Raw genomic sequence first — 8,981 nt, 5'->3', positions numbered from 1 at the left:
TCAAGAGTTCCAGAACAGCCTGGCCAACATGGTGAAACCCCGTCTCTACTAAAAATACAAAAATTAGCTGGGCATGGTGGTACGCACCTATAATCCCAGCTACCCTAGAGGTTGAGGCAGGAGATTTGCTTGAACCCCGGAGGCAGAGGTTGCAGTGAGCTGAGATCTTGCCTTTGCACCCAAGCCTGGGTGACAAGAGTGAAACTCTGTCTCAAAAAAAAAAAAAAAGAAAAGAAAAGAAAGAAAGAAAGAAGAGAAAAGCTGTGTCAAGAAGAGGGTTCTGTTTCCAAGTAGGAAGAAAACTTAGAAAATGTCATTGGGAAATTTTTTTCTTATTTATAACCTCAGTGAAAGTGATGGATGATGCTGGGACGGTGGCAGGGTGAGGCTGAGAAGGTATCTCTCTCCCTTTGAATTGGTCAGTCTGGAAGCCAACTCCACCACCAAAGGTTTTACTAAAGGTTTCTTCATACATTGCTTTCTTCAAAGAACACATAACACATTCTCTATTTTCAACATTCCATGAGAGTAAGAGTGGGGATTCTCCACTGCTCCTCTCAAGCATGCATGTGACCAGCCGTGATTCCAAGGTGCCCCGTTTCCGTGTTCTCTGAAACCTTTCAGTGGTGCTTCAGAGAAAATGCCTTTTATAAATAGACAAGCTCTTTTTGCTAGAGGATGAAGTCGTGGAGTCAGGTGTGTTTTATTAGTTGACTCATTTTTTCAAAATCGATTCTTTTTTACCATTTTTCATTTTTAATTTACATGGATATATAGTAGGCATATATATTTATGGGGCACGTGAGATACTTTGATGCAGACGTGTAATGCATAATAATCACATCATGGTCAGTGGGGTGTCTACCCCTCCAGCATTTATCCTTTGTATTGCGAACAATCCAATTATACTCTTTTACTTATTTTTAATACAATTAAATTATTATTTACTATAGTAACCCTGTTGTGCTATCAAATACTAGGTCTTATTCATTTTTTCTATTTTTTTGTAGCCATTAACCATCCCCACCTCCCCCCACCCCTCACTACCCATCCCAGCTTCTGCTGACCATCCTTCCACTCTCTATCTCCATGAGTTCAGTTGTTTTCTTTTTTAGCTCCCACAAATAAGTGGGAATATGTGAACTTTGCCTTTCTGTGTCTGGTTTATTTTACTTGATGATCTCCAGTTCCATCCATGTTATTGCAAATGACAGGATCTCATTCATTTTTAGAGGAGCAGGAATGTGTTCACAAATAATGGTTGATCTTTCATGTTTTCTTGTTAGGCTCGAAGGCCACAGAGCTGACAGTTGAAGTCTATGGCCTAGTAACACCCTGGACTTTGGGGAGCCCTGGGTGACTGCTCCTCACCTAATGGCCAAGCTGCCTCTGTCTTCTAGTTTTTTCTATCCTTAAATAGTATGGATCAAAAGCAATCCATGATCAGTGTAGGAAATCAGGAAAAGAGAGAAACCTATAAAGAAAAATGTGTAAAATTCAAGTGGACTGAGGATTGTTGGGGAGAAACCGTTTGAGTGCACACGTGTTTATTTATACACGACTCTTACCTTCAGGTTAATTGAGATCTTGATTTAATTTGTCATGAATGCAAAATCTTACTGGCACTGCGTGGCCAAACCAGAGAAGCTGAATTTCCTTCTGTATCGCAGGCATCTGTGGGGCTTTCTCTGCCCTCCGTGGGAGAACTTACCCAGCCATGAATGTGTGGCCACCAGTGGGAATCTTTACAAACCCTGGGCTTTCCTGGTTTGTGAACCAGACTCAGCCACAGCCTTCTCTAGGGAAAAAGCAGAGTCATTGCACATGTCCCTGAAAAGCATTCGATTCTAGCTTCCTGGAGTCCTGGAGAGCCACACGATCACCTGAGACAACTACTGTACTGTTGAGTTCCACTGTGCAGAGATGGCCCCTATTTTGATTTGTCTGGTATATTTCTTTACAGCCTGTATTGTGTTTGTGTGTGTGTGTTTCTAATTTTAACAAAACTAGGAAAATTTTCTGCACCCTTTTTTGGTCCTGCTTTTATGCTTTGTATTTTGTCATGAACATATATATATATATAAAATATTTATGTCATTTATATAAAATGTATATTTATAAAATTTATATAATTATGTATATATTATTCTCCAAAAGCAAAAATTGTGGTATTATACAATGTTTCATTTTGTGGTGAAATACACTGCTTTAACTATTCCCCTGCTATGGGACATTGTGCTTATTTTTTAAATTTCTTACTATTTGTTTTGCTTATAAATAGCACTGTAATAGCATACTTATATCTAGGTCTAACCTTATTCTTCTCTGAAAATCACCTCTTAGGCCAGGCACAGTTGCTCGTGCCTGTAATCCCAGCATTTTGGGAGGATGAGGCGGGCAGATAACTTGAGGTCAGGAGTTTGAGACCAGCGTGGCCAACATGGTGAAACCCCATCTCTACAATACAGTGAACTTCAGCTTTGTTAAATGTGGCTGAGAGGCCCAAGGAGGTGGCTCATGTGCCTGTAATCCCAGCTAAGACAGGAGGATCATCTGAGGCCAGGCGTTCAAGACCAGCCTGGGCAACAGAGCAAGATTTCCATCTCTACCAAAAAAGATGAATGAATGCATAAATAAGTGTGGCTGAGAATTCCTTCCATATGAATTCTAGAGAATAGTGCATCTTGGCCGGGTACAGTATGGGAGGCTGAGGTGTGCAGATCACCTGAGGTCGGGAGTTCGAGACCAGCCTGACCAACATGCAGAAACCCCGTCTCTACTAAAAATACAAAATTAGCCGGGCGTGGTGGCATATGCCTGTAATCCCAGCTACTTGGGAGGCTGAGGCAGGAGAATCACTTCAACCCAGGAAGCGGAGGTTGCAGTGAGCCTAGATCGAGATTGTGCCATTGCACTCCAGCCTGGTCAACAAGAGCAAAACTCCGTCTCAAAAAAAAAAAAGAAAAAAAAAAAAAACAATAGTGCTTCTCGAAATAGCTATGGTGGAGAAGTAGTTTTATTTTGTGTTCTATGTTGCAATCTGTTGCACACTGATATGTGGTCCTACTGTTTAGGACTAGTTCACAGCTCTGCATGTTGAATTTGCCACCCAAGTCCCCCAACACCTAAACTCTTCTATCCCTGCTCCCCCAGACAAGACCTCTGATCATTGACTTGGCTGTCAAGACAATGTCAAATTGCAGTAACAATTTGGAAACTCATACTATAAATTCCAGTGCTTGTCTTGATACCGATCAGTAACAGTTTCGGAGCTGACACCAGTCTTTGAATCATACTTTGAATATCTCTGTTCTCTGCTTTGTGTGCATGTGGTCTAAGAGCAGGATATTTGAACAAACCACGTTATTTGCCAGCACATGCTCATCTGCTCTAATTCTTTTTTTTTTTTTTGAGATGGGAGTCTCGCTTTGTCACCCAGCCTGGAGTGCAGTGGCGCCATCTCGGCTCACTGCAAGCTCCGCCTCCCAGGTTCACACCATTCTCCTGCCTCAGCCTCTTTAGTAGCTGGGACTACAGGCACCTGTCCACCATGCCAGCCTAGTTTTTTGTATTTTTTAGTAGAGGCAAGGTTTCACTGTGTTAGCCAGGATGGTCTCGATCTCCTGACCTAATGATCCGCCCGCCTCGGCCTCCCAAAGTGCTGGGATTACAGGCGTGAGCCACCGTGCCTGGCCTTCATCTGCTCTGATTCTGAAATTGTCTGAATGAGACTTTGGAAACTTGGCTTATGCCATTATAATGAATGAAGTCAACTGCTTGCTAAGAACTGTGTGCCTACCACAGACGATTATGATCTTTCAACAGCATGGGGAAATACAGGAGTAAATACAGCCTGTGGTGTCCTGATAATATATTAATATGACAATCTTTTTTATACCTACTGAGAATGTCAGGAAAGTTCTGATTCTAAAAGCACACCTTGAAATTTTGTCCTGTTTATCTGTATGCAGAGAGATTTTTATGCTTTAAAGCCTTTAGTGTAAGGAAACATTTAGTACTTGGAAGTAAAAACAAAAAGAAAGACTAAAATGAAGGTTCCTGTGACTTTTCCTCTAGATGCCAGCTGGCCGAATGTACGTGACAGACCACTAACCAGTCTGAAGAACTGAGCCCTTCCCCACACTGAGGCCTAGCAATGCAGAAAGGGAGATGGAAGAGTCTGTCTGACCCAGTCCCTAATCAAGCCTGTCTATCTCTTTGTTAGGCCATTCTTGCATTGCTATAAAGGAATAATTGAGGTTGGATAATTTATAAAGAAAAGAGATTTAATTGGTTCACTGTTCTGTAGGCTATACAGGAAGCATGGTACTGCCATCTGCCTCTGGGGAGGCCTCAGGAAGCTTCCAGTCCTGGCAAAAGGCAAAAGGGAACAGGTATCTCACAGGGTGACAGCAGGAGCAAGAGAGTACAGGGGAGGTACCACACTTTTTTTTTCTTCTTCTTTTTGAGACAGAGTCTTGCCCTGTCACCCAGGCTAGAGTGCAGTGGCACAATCTCAGCTCACTGCAACCTCCACCCCCTGGGTTCAAGTAGTTCTCCTACCACAACCTCCTGAGTAGCTGGGATTACGGGTATGTGCCACCATGCCTGGCTAATTTTGTATTTTTAATGGAGGGTTCATCATGTCGTTAAGGCTGGTCTTGAACTCCTGACCTCAAGTGATTTGCCCACCTTGGCCTCCCAAAGTGCTGGGATTATAGGCATGAGCCACTGTGCCCAGCCAAGTACCACACACTTTTAAACAATCAGATCTCAAGAGAACTCACTCAGGGTTGCAAAGACAACACCAAGATGATGGTGCTAAACCATTTATGAGAAATCCACCCCCATGATCCAATTACCTCCCACTAGGCCCCACCTTCAACACTGGGGATTCCAATTCAACAGGAGATTTAGAAGGGACAACATCCAAACTATAGCAATCACTGTACAGAAGGTTATAAAGGAAGGTGGCAGGCGGCTGCCAGATGAGAGCGGAATGACCTCTGCTCTGGCTATGTTATGGCAATAAGGACACACCTGTTCCTTCCATTAGGTAAATAAGGTCTACCTTCAGGCATCCATTCAGCTCGGTGCTGTATGGGGAACACAGAGACAGACGTATAGACATGGACACTGCCTGGAAGAGCTGTAGAGGTAAAGGAAAACTTCTGCTTCATCCTCTGAAGGTTCACTGAAAATCAACTAACAGAAGGCGGGTAAATAGAAGAAAAGGCATATAAGTTTATTTGATCATAGCTTTTTGTGACATGAGAGCCTTCAGAATGAAGACCCAAAGATACCGGGGAACCTGTCTATTGTATGCTTAGTTTCAACAAAGTATGAACAGCCGTATAGAGACGTAATTGGACAAAAAGAATACGACTTAACCGTAATAGACTGAGTGGGGACACCCTGCAAGGCCTGTCTAGATTCTTCTTGGCCTCTCAGTGCAGCATTCCTTCCTTCTGGGGACAGGGCAGTACCCTCTCTAGAATGGGGGTCTCATGATCTATAACCAAACAAGGTAGCTGGACGCTTTGGGTGGCCAAGGCAGGTGGATCACCTGAGGTCAGGAGTGCGAGACCAGCCTGGCTAACATGGTGAAACCCCATCTCTACTAAAAATACAAAAATTAGCTGTATGTGGTGGTGGCATGCCTGCAGTCCCAGCTACTAGGGAGGCCGAGGCAGGAGAATCACTTGAACCTGGGAGGCAGAGGTTGCAGTGAGGCAAGATCACGCCACTGCACTCCAGCCTGGGTGAGAGTGAGACCCTGTCTCATAAAGCAACAAACAAACAAAAAAACCCCAAAACCAAGGAAGCTCAGATAATTTTTTAATGCCAGTTTTTACACAGAAAAGTGGGTGGGTGGGGTGAAGTTAGAGTCATATTATTAGGTTTGATGGTTGGCTCCAGGGAAAAGAGGTTCTGGTTTCTATGGCGAGCCTTAGGGGAGAATGATGGTCCAGAGACAGGAGGTCAGGAGAGGGTCAGAGAGAAACTATGTCTCTGGGGCCTTCATTTTGGGGTATCATTTTCTGAGCCCCAACAAGCTTTAAGTTCATTGCTGGTTATAAAACCTAGAATGTAGCAGTGAGTCATAACTATCTTAAGAACAGGTCAATAATGCTTTAGGTTAGATAAAACAAAGATTAAATAAAGGTTCGTAGATCTGGTTTATAGGGAAGCATTGTGTGCATGTGAAATGCAGGTACTTTGTGTTCAATAAAAGATTTATTTATTTAGCAAATATTTACTGGGTGCCTGCTGTGTACTAGAGGCTGTACTAGGTAAACGATATAGCCACCATCCTGCTCTCCCCCACCCCCACCTCCAAGATCTTGGAGTCTACCGGGGAAGTGAGACTGTTAAATAGGTAACTGCAAGGAGGTGAGATGAATGCCGTGACGGGAATGCACAGGTCTATGGCCACATACAACAGGGTGCCTACCTGCCCAAGGAGGTAGTGACGACTGCAGAGAAAAGTCATGTTTGATAGGATTCGCTTATTACCTCTTGAAAGATCTGTTTTTGGAAGTCCCTAAGAAGATGTAATTCAGTTAGGTGTTGCAGGATAGCTTGTACAAAGAAATAGTTACTTCCAAACACAATCCTCAAGTCATATTCCTTCTACCATACTGGAAAGTATAAGGAAGAAGGGATCCCAGCCAGCCTGTATTACCGGTAGATATGGACACTATCCCTAATGGCCACAAGATGGCAGTAGAATCCATCAGCTAGTTTCCCCCACCTCAAAAATATTTATTGAAGAAAGTTTTAAATTGTATGTCTGAATTGTATTGTGTATATATATTTTAAAGAAATGCCAAAGAAATTAATCGATTTCAAGTTTTTTGTTTGTTTCGAGAGAGATTCTCGCTCTGTCGCCCAGGCTGGAGTGCAGCGCCGCGATCTCGGCTCACTGCAACCTCCACCTCCTGGGTTCAGGCGATTCTGCTGCCTCAGCCTCCCGAGTAGCTAGGATTACAGGCGTGCGCCACCTCCCCCAGCTAATTTTTTTATTTTTTAGTAGAAATGAGGTTTCACCATTTTGGCCAGGCTGGTCTCGATCTCCCGACCTCAGGTGATCCATCCGCCTCAGCCTCCAGGGTGCTGGGATTATAGGCGTGAGTCACCGTGCCCGTCCTAGTTTATTTTTTATTTGTGTGATTTTCAGCGGTCCTTGGTGAAAATAATTTTCATCCTTAGGCTGTATAACGGTAATATCTCTGCTTTTTTATTTTTATTTTTTCACTGTAGCTCATCTAGTTTGCTACACTTTGTAGAGACCCAGATTTCAGAGGCAGTGAGTCTGTGAGCTACCAGAATAACAAGGAAGCAGGGAGGATGTAAGAGAAAATATTTTAAACTATCATGACGGAGGAGAGCAGGACTAGATACTGTGGTTTATGATCAACATAAAACAGAAACTTCTACTTGGTGGTAACAGGTAAACATGTACAGCACATGAACCTTGCCAGGCACTCTGCAAATACATAACCATCACTATAAAAAGGGTTTGCCAGAATTTCACTTATTCTTATTTGTGAGTGTTTCCTTAACCTAAAGCTAAACACTCTAGAACCTTTCAGGACTTGTGACATTTTTCAGGCTGTTTGACTAATTGATAATTAACTACAAGCTTCCCTTCCCATCTTCTTCTCCTTGTGGAGATGTCAGCACACAGCATCCAAGCAGCTGGGGACAAGGCGAGGGGTGTGGTTGCACAGGCGGTGTGCCTGGGGTTAGAGTGTGCCCACACTGAGGGGGTTACCGAAATGCAGGACTTTCAGTTTTAAAATTGACAAGAGTCCTGGCCAAGCGGGGATGGGTTGGTGCCATGGTTTTAATGTTTTTGCCTCCTCCAAAATTCATGTGTTGGAAACGTAATTATTCTTATGCAACAGTATTGGGAGGTGAGGCCTTTTGGGAGGTGTTTAGGTAGTGAGGACTCTGCCCTCATAAAGGATGAACGCCGCTATAAAAAAGGGCTTGCGGGAGTGGTTCGTTCTCCCTTGCTCTCCTGCCTTTCTGCTATGAAAGCAGCCCTCCTCTCTGTAGGACGTCGCAACAAAGTGACATCTTAGAACCAGAGGCTAAACCTTGATCTTGGACTTCCCAGCCTCCAGAAAGGTGAGAAATACATTTCTGTTCCTTAGAAATTACCCAGTCTCAGGTATTCCATTATAGCAGCACAAAATGGACTAAGACAGTTGGTCGCTCTACCGAGTATACAAGGAAGTAGGGAGCTGTTGTGGAGAGAGGGTGAGAGGAAGTATGGTAAAATATTAACAACTGAGATATTTGGGTGAAGGGGATGGAGAGTTCTTTATACTGTTCTTAAAATGTTTTTATGTATTTACAACTATTTTTAAAAACAAACAAAAAAACCAGCTGGGCACAGTGGCTCTCGTCTGTAATCCCAGCACTTTGGGAGGCGGAAAAGGGTGGATGACCTGAGAGGAGTTTGAGACTAGCCTGTCCAACATGGTGAAACCCCATCTCTACTGAAAATGCAAAAATTAGCCGGCCGTGGTGGTTAGTCCCAGCTTCTTAGGAGGCTGAGGCAGGAAAATTGCTTGAACCTGGGAGGCAGAGGTTGCTGCGAGCCGAGATCGTGTCACTGCCCTCCACCCTGGGTGACAGAGCAAGACTCTGTCTCAAAAAAATAATAAATAAGTAAATAAGCAAACAGCATACAAATTTGATGGAACTTTTATTATCATTTCACCAAATCTGCAGATAAATTTGAGAATACAGTAATGAGACTCCCTCTCTAGGAGCAGAATTTTTCTGTCCATTTATTTAGATCCTTCATGTTTTTGAATAACATTTTTATTATTTTCTCTATACAGGTCTTCTACATGGCGATCTTGCCCTCATGATCTAATCACTTCCCAAAGGAGGCCCCTCCTTCTAACCTTGGGGGTTAGTTTTCTTTCCTTTATCTTTTCCTTTCTTTCTTTCTTTCTTTCCCT

Source organism: Colobus angolensis, unplaced genomic scaffold (assembly GCF_000951035.1).
Source record: "Colobus angolensis palliatus isolate OR3802 unplaced genomic scaffold, Cang.pa_1.0 Scaffold16, whole genome shotgun sequence".
Classification (NCBI taxonomy): Eukaryota; Metazoa; Chordata; class Mammalia; order Primates; family Cercopithecidae; genus Colobus; species Colobus angolensis.
This window is presented reverse-complemented; position numbering follows the sequence as displayed.